A 12,808-nucleotide genomic window follows, 5' to 3' on the forward strand; every position below is an offset into this window, starting at 1 on the left:
ATTGTGTGTTTTGACAAAGTTTCAAATTTCCCTGTGACAGTTCTCTGATTACTTTGTTTTTTGTTTCCCTCCTACTGCATCTTCTTTCTTCTGTGGCTGTGTTTACTACCCAATTATCCTATTTCCCACCCTTTCTTCCACTTGGATCCACTTGTCTTTTTCTCCTCTCCATCAGTGCGTCTTGCCTCTTAAATTCTCATCACTCCTCACCACTTCCCCTGCTGCTTCTAATTCCTCCCACTTCTGTCTTCTGTGTTTCTTATCCCTCTCTTGTTTGCCTCCATCCTCCCTATAACACCCTCCGATCCCTTTGTGCTGTCTCCCTTCTTCTTTCTCCTCTGTGTTTTTCCACAGTAGCTGTTAGAAGGAGCAAGAGGTCACATCAGCCCTGAGCCAAACCGTGCTGTTCCAGGCTCTACCATGCCCGGCCAACTGTTCTGCTCTGTTTGGCGCACCTTACAGGGCCGGGGTCTTTATAACAACCCCACCTTCAAATCCCTGCCATCCTCGTCTTGCTTCTTGCTCCTGCTCAATCCCACAACAATCAAGCTCCACGCCAGTCACTGAGCCCGTTCTCAACTGTCATTAGCCTGATTGTCACACTGCCTGGCTCTTTTCTAACCGCCAAATGTGGGACTTGTCCATCCGAATGCCAAATACTGGGCTTATCCAAAAGAGCTACACCCTACTGCGTCTGGCTAAAGGCAAACGGTGCCCAGCCACACATCCCAATTATCTTAACAACCCTGATTTTCCATCAGGGCCTCAGTACAAAACAGTCCCACGTCTCTTCTTCCATTAATGATCAGCTTAACTGGACCACCAAGATTTAATGTGGGCACCTGTTAATCTTAGTGGGACTTCCCGGCTTAAAATGTCCTGGGCTCCTCTTTTGACTTATAAAAATACTTGAGTGCAATACCAAGGCTCCTGCATTGTTTCCAGCAAATAGCATTTCAGTTTGAAAGCCCACAGCGACATTGCTAACCTGTTGATGTTCAGCTCATATAACATTTTTTGTCAACCATCTTACTTTAGCATGTTAGCATAGTAACATTTGTCAATTAGTACCAAGCACAAAGTACAACTGAGGCTGATGGGAATGTCATTAGTTCTGCAGGTATTTAGTCATAAACCATATATTTTTTTTAACCTAATAATGACTCTAGATCACCAAAGTTATTTGAATTCATCCCAAGGGGAACATGAATGAATCACTGTGTCAAACTTTAAGACAGTCCAGCGTAGAGACATGGCACTAAAAATCATAGATGTCAACCTCGTGGTGGCAATAGAAGAAAAGTTAGGAGATCACGGAGGTTCATCCTCCGGGGACTATGACAGTATGAAATGCCACGGCAGTCCATCTAATATCTGTTGAGATATTCATGTCTTGACAAAAGTGGTGGACAGACCAATATTTTCTTCCCGAGAACCATGTGTTAGTGAGGATTAAAAACAGCATGCGACTGTGTAAGCACTGCATATGTATTTGTATATTTAGCAGATTATTTGGAAAAAAACTGTGCTCTACATGTCAGCAGTAATGTTAACATGTAAAATGAAGTTAAAATGTCATGTCAAAATGAATTACAACCACTTTCTGTTAATTCATTCATTCATTCAAATTGAACTTTCAGTTCATTCATTCATTAAAACTGTACACAAGCCTACATTATGTCCTAATGTAGTCATACAAAAACTATTTGGATTAAACAAAAAAAAAAAAAAAGAATTACTTAAATTGTACTTCTGCACAGGACAGTTGATAACATAATAAGGTGAACAAAATGAAATAATGGTGAAAGTATAATTAGATGAATACCTGAAATTGGCTTTAAATGCATGTTGCTAAAAGCACAGCCTTCGTCTATGAAGTTATTCAGGAGGTTACATATTGTATTCTTTTTATTACATTATCAGTCCACCGTACTGTTCGTACCATCATCCATTTAATGTCACCTCTTCACCCTAAAGGATGACATTATAATAGTTGATATTCAACAACTCCATTAACTTATTCGACATTTGGAGCCCATTATCAGACACATTTTATGGCAGTATGGCAACGTTACCAGCACTTAACCAGTAGCCACATTGCTATTGTGTACTACAGTATCTGTAATTGCATAACAGGACATTAATTCAATGTATTTGCATTTTGCTAATACTGTTTGACTCTCTCTGTCTGACTTTAGTGTCAGTAACCAAGGGCAGCAGGACACAGGAGAGGAGGGGGAGGAGACGGTGGGAGGGCCGGCTTTGACAGGTAGACAGATGACAACGATAGCTACCTGTATCTGAGAGCTTTTCTGCACTTTGATCCACGGCAGATGACTGATTTATCAACAGACAGACAGATGCTATCATCAACGGGAGATACAGGCGACAAATGACAGTCTGGGAGATGGGGAGTGGGTGGGGTTGGAGGGTTTCGACGGCGGCGCACGCGGCACACGGAAGGCAGGTGACACGAGTGAAACTGAGGTGATGTGGACAGAAAGTGGGAGAAGTTTCGAGGAGAGGGAGGGATAGACGGGCGGGTTGGTAGACAGGTCAATAAATGGGTGAGCACGTGGAGGGATGCATGTACATGTGCACACACTGGCTGATACCAAGAAACAGAGAAGGAAGGGGAAGAGAGACAGTGAGAGATGCTATGTTCAGTAAACTGTGATAACTGACAGGATGAGAGAGATGTTGTTCTGCCTCCAAATTACTGACTGCAGCGTGTAAACATGATGCTGGCAGAACGAAGCTGCTGCTGCATTGATCAACGAGGAATAAAACACGAGGTGAGGCCAAAAGAAAAACTAAGTGCATCCACCAGCCAGGCCTGTAGTTTGCAGTAATTACAGTTGCTGTGTGTTTATATCACATGTTCACACATATAGTCTCTCAGTGTGAACACACTTTTGTCTGTCCGTATGGGTGGAGGTGTGTTTCAGCTGAAAAAGAAACCACAACGCAGCTGCACCGCCCGTGCTGCTGTCCTCTGAAGCCTGAGGCAATGCTCGGTGCTTGTGAGCATCACAAAATGCAACAAGTCGAGCTGGACACACACATGCATACACACACCCAGCCTGAGTTGCTATGGAAACAGGGCCCTCAAAAGGCTCAAAAGAGTTTTGAGGGATGCAAAAAAAAAAAAAAAAAAAAAGTGCTGTAAGAGCTTCTGACTCGCAGGAAAATAGCTGTTTTGGAAAAGAAAAATGGAAGTAATTTTTTGATGCCATCAACAAGTCATGAATAAGTTTATTTGATTTATCTGTTAGGTTGGGTGTTCGCTTTGTAACATCCAACAGTGTGTGTGTGTCCTCTGCTTTTCCAGTACACTAAAGAGCGCTTGCTATGCAGCATGGCCCACTTTGTTCGTTCGAGCGGCATATAACACATTTGACTCGACAAAAGACATTAAAATAGATGTCTAATCCTTGACTAATTCTAACCAAATCCTTTTGTTCGTGTCCTGTCACATCATAAGCACCGAGAGAGGCATGTTCACACACACACACAGAGAAGTATCTTATTCCAGGCTTTCAGACAGACCATTGTTATTTAGAGAGCCCTCACCACCGGCCGAACCACCCACCCACACACACCAATCATCCCCCTCCCACGCTGCTGCTCACCATCCTACCCACACCACACACACATGTGAGCTTGTCCTCCAAAAAATTTCACTCTTGACAGGGTGGGAAAGCCTCCAAAGCAGCATTTAGACATGAAACTCTTCAATGAAACCCAGACTAGTGAAATCCTTCCGTCAGTTAGCAGCTTTTTAAGGAACAGTGATCCACAAAACGATTCAGTGATGGGGGAAAAATCTCAACACACACACACACATAGATCCTCAGCTCCTCTAAAGCTACTGACACATTCTGCTGTTTGACACTTGCCGGGGTCAGCTGGATTCCCCCTCGCTCCGGCAGGCAAACAAATTAGCGAAGAAGACTTGACCCCTCTTTAAAGAGAGGGCATCGCTGGGAAATTGGAATTGGAGACTTGATTAGAGACTCTACGAGCACCATCCATGGATGCGTGCCACCAATATGCCGCTTTGCCCTGCACGTGGCAAGGGCCTGTAATTAACACACACCACTGATGCTCATCGGTGACAAATATGGACAAGGCTGTGTAGATTCATTTTACCCACGGGTGTGTGAATATACAGTATGTGCATGCAAATGAGTCTTTTGTATTCAAGGTTTAATTACTCCCTCCTTTGGTTCGATGGCTTCTATAAATGCAGCACAAAAGGTACTGAAACTCAGAGTCCCTTTAATGTCTCAGCACAGGAATATTTAGAAGGTTCCTTTTCAGCTGTTGAGAAAGCTAAAATCTTAGCCTGGGAACCAGACGCTTCTGGGAGCTAATGTGTGCTCTGGCAGATGCGTTTGGCTCCCTTCCCGTTCAGACAGATTGCCGGCAGACCTGGCACAGGTAGGGCCAATCAAAAGCATTTATCTAATATGGGGTGGAGTTGATGCGGTGACTGTACAGAGAAGCGCTGTTGAGACATTTTTGTGAACGACAGTTTCATGAAAGATAGTTGCAGCTGATGTGGGACATTCTTTTGAATCCGCTATCATGTCGCTATTAAAGGATATCGGTCTTTCTAATTGTGTCCAGAGGCATCTTGGTCTGCGCCCATTAATAAGGCCCCTCGGAAATCGAAAATGAACTGGGAGTTTCCAAACTGGCTATTTTAGGCTAAGAAAATTTCTTGTTAGACCACTAACAAAATTATCCACGATACCACCCAAATAATGTTCCCAGTCCTCATCTATTTGCCATTTGGTTTTTTTAAACTTTCCATAATGGTTTTGTCAATATCCCTGTTAACAGCATCTTGACACAGAGCCAGTTTACATTAGCCTGTCGCTTTTTTCCAGTCATTATGCCCCATTTTGTCAATCTGTTGTCTATTTCCACCACTTTCTCATCTATTTTCTTGCCTCTCTCTCAAAGTACATAAATGCCAGGCAGGGAGTAAAGGAGCAGGGGTGTTTCTAAACCCAAACAGACAGATAGATTTGTGCTGCTTATTGAATCCATTTGTCTTTGGATTGGCACTAATGAAAGAGCTATTAGGCCCGAGAACACATTAGGCCCTGCATGTGTGTGTGTGTGTGTGTGTGTGTGTGTGTGGCAGAAAAAGAGACGTAGTGCAATGATGGGTTACCTTTCCATCGGCCACCAAAGGCCAACAGTCTTTAAAAGAGAATATTAGTCCCTTCTACTGTAGGGCTCTCTTTAGCACTCCTCCGGGTACTATTAGTGTAATGTATATGGACTGACTGCATCACTTAAATGCTTCCTTACACACTCGGCATGACTCATCTTCACAGATGGGCAGAGGATGTGAGGAAGGGTCAGGTTTGTTTGTGGACCCGCGCTAATTACAGTATTTAAATGCTGTAGTATGAGCTGTTTACTCCAGCGAAAGGAGAAAGACGAGTCCAGCTGCTGTCCTGCTGCTTCCCTCTGACATGCAAGTACAGATGAACCGAGCCTTCCTCTTAAAAGAACATCAGCTTCTCTATTACCTCCACCTGACACTGCAAGCCTTCCTCTCTTTTCATCTGTCTGCTCCTACCTCCTACCACCAAAGCAGCTAATTCAATAAACAAACTATTTGTTGCTGTTCTAATCACTATCTATCTTCCTGATGGAATAGAGTCTGACTTCAGTGATTGTTTCCTGCTGTTTTGGGGTCGTCTCTTCCCCAGGTTTAGGCTTGATGATATGCTTGGCGAATTAGAATTCGAATTAAGAATGAAAAGAGTGCAAGCTCAAGGAAAACACCATCACCTCCTACTAATTGCATAATAACATAAAATAACTATTTTGTCTACAGTTAAAAGGAAAGATTAGGTTTGTGGTAAAGGCTTGATACTGGAGAACAGGGTTCGGGCCTGCTTTCATTCATTTACCAGTCTCTTAGTTGAGGACATAGTTCAACATTTTGGGAAATACATTCATTCTGATGGATGGATGTGCGTCTGTCCAAGGCTCCAGCCTGTCCGTCCTTGGGAGCTGGATCTCTCCTTCACTGTGGTGCTCCCGGAGGTTTCTCTTTTCCCACTGGGTTTTTTGAGTTTTTCCTTCCCGAAGAAGGAGGGTCATAAAGGGCAGGTGATGCCTCGGACTGATCCATCGGACTGATCCATTGGCCTCATCGACTGCTGGACTCTTTATTAGATTGTTTGTTCGCTTACACTTGTTTATTTCAGTGAACGTTGTAAAGCACTATGAGACACTCTGTTGTGATATTGGGCTATACAAATAAAATTGAATTGAATTGAATTGAATTGATTCTTGCCGAGAGTTAGATGAGAAGATCGACGCCACTCTAGCAGCCGGTTAGCTTAGCTTAGCATAAAGACTGGAAACGATGGGCCTCGCTCTGTCTGAGGGTAACAAAATTCAGCCTAACAGCTCCTCTAAAGCTCACTACTTCTCACATTATCTTTTCTTTCATTTGATCAGTGCAAAAGTACTGAAGTAAAGACACAAGTTCGTGTCACTTTGTCATTTTCTCTCCACTAATCATATGATACCACAAAAGACGGCCTTAAAGCAAACAAAAAGCACAAAAGATTACCAAACCCTCACAGAACTTTGCAACTTTTTTCCCCCCTGAAACTGCAGACATGCAGAGAAACACCCTCGCTGAGAATACATGAGCACATTTGATTAGCTCCATTGTCAAGGCGCTACATGATTTTGCAGTGTCTCGCACTCTCCTTTTGGCAGTCTCTCTTCAACCATCTATTACCGCATGTAACATCATGGACGAGCTGCTTTCTCTCTTCCCTCCCTCCCTCCCTCCTCACCCCTTTTTCTCCCAAAAATGCCTCATCAAGGTCTGAGTCAATGCGAGCCTGTGAGAAATTAAATTCCCCTAATTAGGCCAGCAGATTTGCCTGCTTTATCCTTCTGCCTCCCAAACCTCCCCTCATCCAGACAAATCTCTAATTAATCGCCACATGCTGCTGTTGACTATACTTCAGAGGCCGGGCCTCAGTGAATGGTGGAGGGATTCTCATGCTTCTTCACTCTAGAAATAGGATTCTAAAAAAAGGCTATTATAATCAGAGGTCTCCTAGTATAGATAGATGTGTGTGTGTGTGTGTGTGTGTGTGGGTCAGTGAGTGGTTGTGTGTATATATTCTCTCAGGGGTTAGTGCTTACATCAAAGGAAAACTGCTCCAGGCTGTAATTGAGGATGATATAGTTCTGTGAATGCAAGACTTACGTACTGTATGTTATGTGAACTGTCCGTGTACCGTTATGGCTGCGTGGCAGACTTTGGGTCTGTGTGTGTCTGATGTATGTATTTGGACAAGCGGGCGTAACGAGAACAAGAGGGCAGAGATGGAGGATCTCTGCAGGTTTCTTCAGCTAATTAAGGAGCACAGTTGTCATTCCAGCCAACTTCAGTGGTTCAGATCGCTAACAACTGTTCCTCCAATTCTGCACATACTGTAACCAAATGAAATATTGTCCATGAAAATAATGGAAGCTCATGAGTGAGAACTCTGTACTAATGATTTTTTAGACATTCAAAGGGTGCTTTTAGTCCCCTTGATTCCCTTTCTTGATCCTTTAGCACTTTTGTTAAACTATTTTGTTAAAATAACTATTTGCATATTTGAAAAAAACATAACCAATCTCTACAAGTAATCAGACAGCACATTTTACAAAAAAGTAGGTTCCTATTTCTCCTCTCTGCAGCCAGTTCATCCTTAATCCTTTCGTTTTTCAGGTCTGCATAATATATATTGAATGAAATTTCATTTAATGTGGCTTTTCTGCACAACAGAAAAAAAAGACCTTTATTGTCAAAGTGAACACAGATCTCTGTAAAGTGAGCTAAACTGAATAAAAGTATAAGTAAAATATATATGTACATAAGTATTAACCACCATTAATGGGACACGTCATCAGTTCTGCAGCCAATTGGTTTCAGAGGTAAAATCACAGGATTTCACTTGATTGTGGTGGAAATACATCAGGAAGGACCAACATGTGGTGGCTCTAACATCGCTTCAAGTAAAGTTAAATCAATAATTACGAAACGGAAAGAGAATGGCACAGCTGTAAATCAGCCTAGAGTGACTGTTCAAGCAGGAATTAAAGACCACAGAGCGAGCTTCAATGATCAGGCTCAAATCTAGATAAAAAGAATGATAAAATACATCACTCATTACTAATTCAAAGTTAAGTTTATAAGAGCACCTTTGACATTTTACGAAATGCTGTGTCGACTGCATAATAATAACAACATTACTACTATACATGTGATTTTGTGTGCCCAACCCTCATGGGTTTACCAGACTCCAAGCACACAGTTGCAGAGGTCAAACATTTCATTACACCTCATAATAAAATTACAGGATATTTTACAGCTCGGTCTTAAACACAATATTCTGTCTTCCTTCCCAAGCTTGGTAAATAAAATCTGCTATGAAAAAGGTTCCTTCCTAAAGCAGGTTTTTCATAATCATCCAGCCAAAAGAAATCAACATAAATGGAGGACATTACATCCCTGACCTTATATTTCAGGTTATAGCCCCCACAGCGGTGTGCGCCTGGTCCGAAGTATATGTGAGCTGCACACATTCTCACTGCACAGACTTCTTGAATAAGTACTAGTTTGTGTGCATTCACTTTGCTTATACGTCATGTTTGAAGAGATTCTTTCATTCTTCAACATATTTCCATCACGTTTTCCATTTTTTTTTTGACTGGCGTTCTTTTAAACATCTCGTTACGCCCTTTTCTTTTGGACTATTAGTGCCATCAACAGCTGTCTCAGTGCTCAACTGTCATAAAGGCAGAGTAAAGAAACACACGTTCATTTGCATTTTTCTGGAAATCCCTGCAAATTGAAAGTTTGTGGTGAATTTAGATGGAAATCTGTCTCATGACTCAAACATAAGGCCAAAGCTACGCAGGAACGGCCTAAACACAACAATGTTAAGATCCTGGAGGGGCAGAGTCTAGATCTCATGCCGACTGAGAATTTGTGACTGGACTTGAAACAGGTTGTTCATTGGGACAGAGCTTGATCAAAGAATGACATACAGGAGCTAAAGACTTACATGAGCCAGTATTTGATATTTGTAATTAATTCAGATCACGTTGTATTGATCTGTTTTCACTTTTGGGGTCTTTTCCTGTTGTGTCAATAAAGTTACATTACATCTACTCCAATTTAGTGCTGGAAGACAATGAAATATAGAAACTCCAAAAGACGTCACTGTATGTATTTTATTCCCCCTAATGCTCATAGATTTACTAGGAATAGATGTGAAAACCAATACCTACCCCACAAAAGCTCTTCTGTGTAGTAATTGTCTATATTTGGTGGACATGAGCATATAGTAGGTGTGATGGATATGAATCACACTCTCCCCAGCCAATATCCACACCCCACACACACAGTCACCTGCTGTTTACCCCAGCGCTGCTACCGACCCACTAAACCTCAGTTAGAGAGAGCAATAGAGAATCCATCTCAGTCTCTCAGCTGGTCTAAAGCAATCGGTGTGATGGGATTCCACCAGCTACTGGCTTTACATATTCAATCTGTCTCTATCCTCTTTAGATAAACATAGCTTCCCAGGGTCCCCAGCTGCAGTTGCACTGTGGCTTCACTGTAATGAGTCGAGGACAGCTGACAGAGACGAGGAGAGAGACTCCATTTGTGCTGCTGCACGGGCCGAGTGCTGTGTAGGTGTGCTGCATGGGCGTCTATACCGTATGGGTGTCTATGTATAGTATGCATACATGTCTGTGGAAATGTGCGTGTGTGCTGCATGTGAAAGTGTGATGCTGCTGGGACAGTGTCACTCCTGCACATTTACAGTACTTATATAATGCAGTGTTGGCTTTCACTTCCTCAAACGCACACACACACACGCTATTATCACATCTGTCAAGAGTTTAATGCAATTCATGTGAGCGTGGGGGAAAGAATGAAACACAAGGAGGCATCTGAATGGCACTACACACACACACAGAACTTCAGATGTATGGAAATTGATTTTTCCCTAAGGGACGTCTCACTCGGCCTTTCAGCTGCTTGACCATAATGCTCCTGCGGCTAACTCTGTTCATTCATGTGTGTGTGCATCACACTGGGGCCACAGCAGCAAACTGAGCCTGGGATCTATACTGCAAATGCAGAATGCAGACGTCACCATCTCCCTCTTCACGTTCCATGTGAAAGACTATAGGTATCCATGTGTTTGCTGACCGTTCAGCCCCTGGGTTTCACCACAACAAGCAATTCAGCATCCTTGAGGGCTTGCAGGGCGTCTCTTTTACTGCTGAACACTGTGGATGTGCATTTGGGGTTGTTTTGTTAAATATGATTTTTTTCCCCCCTCATTTTGTCTTAATATCTTCAAAGAGAGGTTGAAATTTAATGAACATCAGCGTTTCCATGGTGATGTGCCAAGGAATGAAAAGACCTAGTTGCCATGGGGTTTGAGGCATATATTGAGTTAAAAGCTCCCTAAATACACTGTCAACACACTCAGCGGTCTCCTGGGACATAACAGGGAGGATCACACACACACACACACACACACACACACACAGAGGCTGGCTGACAGAGACAGGGAGCGAACACACTTAAACACAAGGGCATGTCAATCACCAGGAAAATCGTAATTATAGATTTCCAAATTTATCAACATCTGATTTGCTTTAAACTCTAGCATTACTTTTTTTTTTTGTTTAAAGCTGCATGTCATGGTGAGAGGTGTCAGGAAAATGGGGGAGCTGCCATATAAAAAGCGACGTGAAGCAGCGGCTCAATAAATTTGACAATTCTTTTTAACCTTTACCAAATTGCTTCATACAAGGACTTTCACGGATGGCAAGAAAGATTTTTTCCTTTAATCGCCCCCAGGCTATTGTTGTGAGAAAATCTTTGAAGAACGTGCTAATTTTTGACCTTCTGGGAGGGTACTCTTTATCTTTTCATGCAACACTGACTAAATTGAAATTTCTCCGTTTTTCCTGTGCAGGGCCGTCTTATTTTAACAATCTTTGTCACCAAAAGCCAGAACACACACACACACCTCACACATTCAAAATACTAAATGAGATGTGAACAGCTTTTACAGTGTAAAGATTTATTCAACCTATAAATGATAGCCTGACTTATTATCTCAACATACATTTCCTGTCTCCCACTCAGGTAGGCTGCTGTAAGTACTCAGGATTTTGAGCAAACAGCTCACAGTGACTCCCTAAAGGCCAGGTCAATTGAACTTCCTAATCCTCACGATTTCAGGTGACCTTTTCTTGTGAGTTGCAGCTGCTCACCACTCCGGAGATGATGTTCGTGTGTCCCACACTCACTACTGCCAAAACTAATGATGAGCCATGCTAGCGGCTCTTGAGAGGTGCTCTGAGCCGCATGCTGACAGCAGCACACCAACATGATCACAGTGACTGTGCTTACATGTTTATATTTACAGATAATGTTAACCATGGTCATCATATTAGCTTAGCATGCCGATGTCACAATTAGCACTGAACGCAAAGTACAACTAAGCTAGAGTAAAACACTTGCGTCACCAAATTTTACTGATGACATTTCATGGAACTAAAATTTTGTAATGAAAATGTTTTGATCCTACATGGTCAAAATGTTTGATGTATATAATATGGGTGCGGTTTCCATTTTTCATTCACACCAACTGGCTGACAAGCTCCATGATGGCAGGTGTGGTTAACCATCCAAATGGCCCAGTGATGATTAACGATTCAGTAGATTACATAGAAACAGGCTCATACTGTAGAGGACAATAATGTAAATGCTATACTTTAAAATATCAAACTCATGAATATTAAGATATTATCAGATACACCATCTTCTATGTGAGAAGCTACATCACCTGCATTCTAAAATATTCTATTCTATTCTAACACCCCTCTAACTAAAACGTTAGATTAGAGGTAGAGTAGAGACACATCAGCGGTATGTATACAATTTAACATTTTTTCATATATGTGTGTCAGACATAGAAAAATGGCACACGTTATTTCACACATTCAGACCTCCAGTTATGAAAGTGTGGAGAGTGAAAGTGAAAAACTCTCTCTTTGGAGTAAGAGGATATTCAAATCACCTTCTCCTATTAGAGTTCAAACATGCTTAAGGCCAGCGTATCTGAGAAAGACCACTGGGTGGTGAAATGCCCCCCCAACGTGACCCTGCTAAAAACAACTTTCCTTGATTGTGCACCAGAGACTTATCTGTGTGGTTTGTGCAGTCAGTGTAGGTTAACATAGAAACGTACCACATCCACCCACCCAACAACAGAAAAGACAAAGACGGTGAGGGGCACGATATCTAGTTCCACAAGAAATGTAATCTACCCTAACAAATGCCCACATGGTGTAGCAGAGCACAGGAGCTGCATCCAGATTCAGAACCAGAGGAACTCAGTGGCATTACAGAGAAGCGCCTTGTATAGCACCTTTCTAGTCATTTGGACTACTCAAAGCACATCCTCCTTCACCCGTTCACATATGTTCTCTAGACAATGACATACATATTTGTAAAAATAAAAAAAAAATTTTATAAATACAACAGGTGCACCTTTCCCCTCTTTGTGAGTTGATCAGACTCACTTTTATAGAGGGATGTTAAGACCTAATTTCTGTACATTATTTTTGATTTCTTCTGTTTTTCCTCTAACTGGTGGAGCGTGCTGAAATATGGATTCAATAAAATGTTGAGAAATTGAAGCAAAGTGGTTCAACTGGTTTGGTGGTTTGA

The sequence above is a fragment of the Pempheris klunzingeri genome, chromosome 20 (assembly GCF_042242105.1).
Source record: "Pempheris klunzingeri isolate RE-2024b chromosome 20, fPemKlu1.hap1, whole genome shotgun sequence".
In the NCBI taxonomy this organism is placed as follows: domain Eukaryota; kingdom Metazoa; phylum Chordata; class Actinopteri; order Acropomatiformes; family Pempheridae; genus Pempheris; species Pempheris klunzingeri.